General features: G+C 40.5%; 1 pseudogene; it reads right to left on the bottom strand.

Annotated features, from left to right (window-relative positions):
* Positions 1 to 405: 405 nt before the first annotated feature.
* LOC113248130 (28S ribosomal protein S15, mitochondrial-like) lies at positions 406 to 989 on the bottom strand (annotated as a pseudogene).
* Positions 990 to 1,539: the final 550 nt, after the last annotated feature.

Below are 1,539 nucleotides of genomic sequence, written 5' to 3'. Positions count from 1 at the left end.
TTAAACTGAATTAATTAACATATAGTATATTTTTAGTTTCAGAGGTAGAGTTCAGTGATTCATCAGTTGTATATAACACCCAGTGCTCATTATATCATGTGCCTTCCTTAATACGCATCACCCAGGTACCCCATCCCCCCACCCACCTCCCCTCCAACTACCCTAGTTTGTTTCCTATAGTTAAAAGTCTCTTATGGTTTGTCTCCCTCTCTGATTTGGTCTTATTTTATTTTTCCTTCCCTTTCCCTATGATTCTCTGTTTTGTTTCTTAAATTCCATATATGAGTGAGATCTTATGATCATTGTCTTTCTCTGACTTATTTTGCTTAGCATAACACCCTCTAGTTCCATCCCCACTGTTGCAATAGGTAAGATTTTATTCTTTTTTTTTAACTCTGATAAAATTTATTTATTTTCTTTGATTGCCTCTAGTCCAGCTTTGGAAGGGCTCTCTGGGTTCTTCTGGTCTTGTTTCTGGGCTGCTGCTCTAGCTTTCATGGCCCTTTTGTACTTCTTGAGCTTTTGTACCTCCTGGAAAACCCGAATGCACAAGGCCTTCTTGGTTGCCCAGTGCTGGTGGCCTTTCTGGTGGTACAGAGGGGGAAAGGTGTACTCAATCCCCAGCTCCTTGCATGGCTTCTCAAAGACACTGTAGTTGGTCTTATGGGGTTTTCGAGCATCTTTTTCCTCTGGTCAATGCTCATCAGCAGATAGTGCTTGTGGGCTTTGTCCTTTCGATGTTTCTGCGCATGTTCTTCATAATTACGGATCTTGACCGTCAAGGTAACAATTTGAGCCTCCAGAGAGCTAGTGTCCTCAGGGTTTGCTACAATCTTGTTCATCAACTGCTCTTGCTTGATTTTTAGCTTCTCCTTCTGGTTGGCTATTTCCAAAGACAAGAGTCTTCTCACATGGTCAAACCTGGTTTCTGGGTGCCATATCCATGAACGGCTGGGAGGATGACACCTCAAGGAGAGGGAAGGCGCCATTGGTGGAAGGGAGGCCTGGCGCTCACTCTGCCCAGCAGCCCAAGGACTCAGTTTTCATTCTTTTTGATGGCTGAGTAATATTCCATTGTGTTATTATATATAATATATATAATAATATATATATAATAATTATATATATATATATATATATATATATATAATTCTTTTTCCATTCATCTGTCAGTGTCAGTGGACATGTGGGCTCTTTCCATAGTTTGCTAATTGTGGACATTGCTGCTATAAACATTGGGGTGCTGGTGTCCCTTCATATCACTATATTTGTATCTTTGGGTAAATACCCAGTAGTGCAATTGCGGGGTCATAGGGTGGTTCTATTTTTAACTTTTTGAGGAACTTCCATACTGTTTTCCAGAGTGGCTGTACTAGTTTGCTTTCCCACCAGCAGCATAAGAAGGTTCCCCTTTCTCTGCATAATGCTGTTATATTTTAACAGTAGTTCTACTGCTGAACTATGCACCCACACTTCCTATTGTGCTTCTGTTCTTCATGTTAGTAAACACAAAATCAAGGACCTTATTAGAACCAAAGA

The sequence above is a fragment of the Ursus arctos genome, unplaced genomic scaffold, assembly GCF_023065955.2.
Source record: "Ursus arctos isolate Adak ecotype North America unplaced genomic scaffold, UrsArc2.0 scaffold_1, whole genome shotgun sequence".
NCBI lineage: Eukaryota > Metazoa > Chordata > Mammalia > Carnivora > Ursidae > Ursus > Ursus arctos.
Note: the sequence above shows the minus strand (reverse complement) of the source record. Positions and strands in the feature narration are given on the sequence as shown.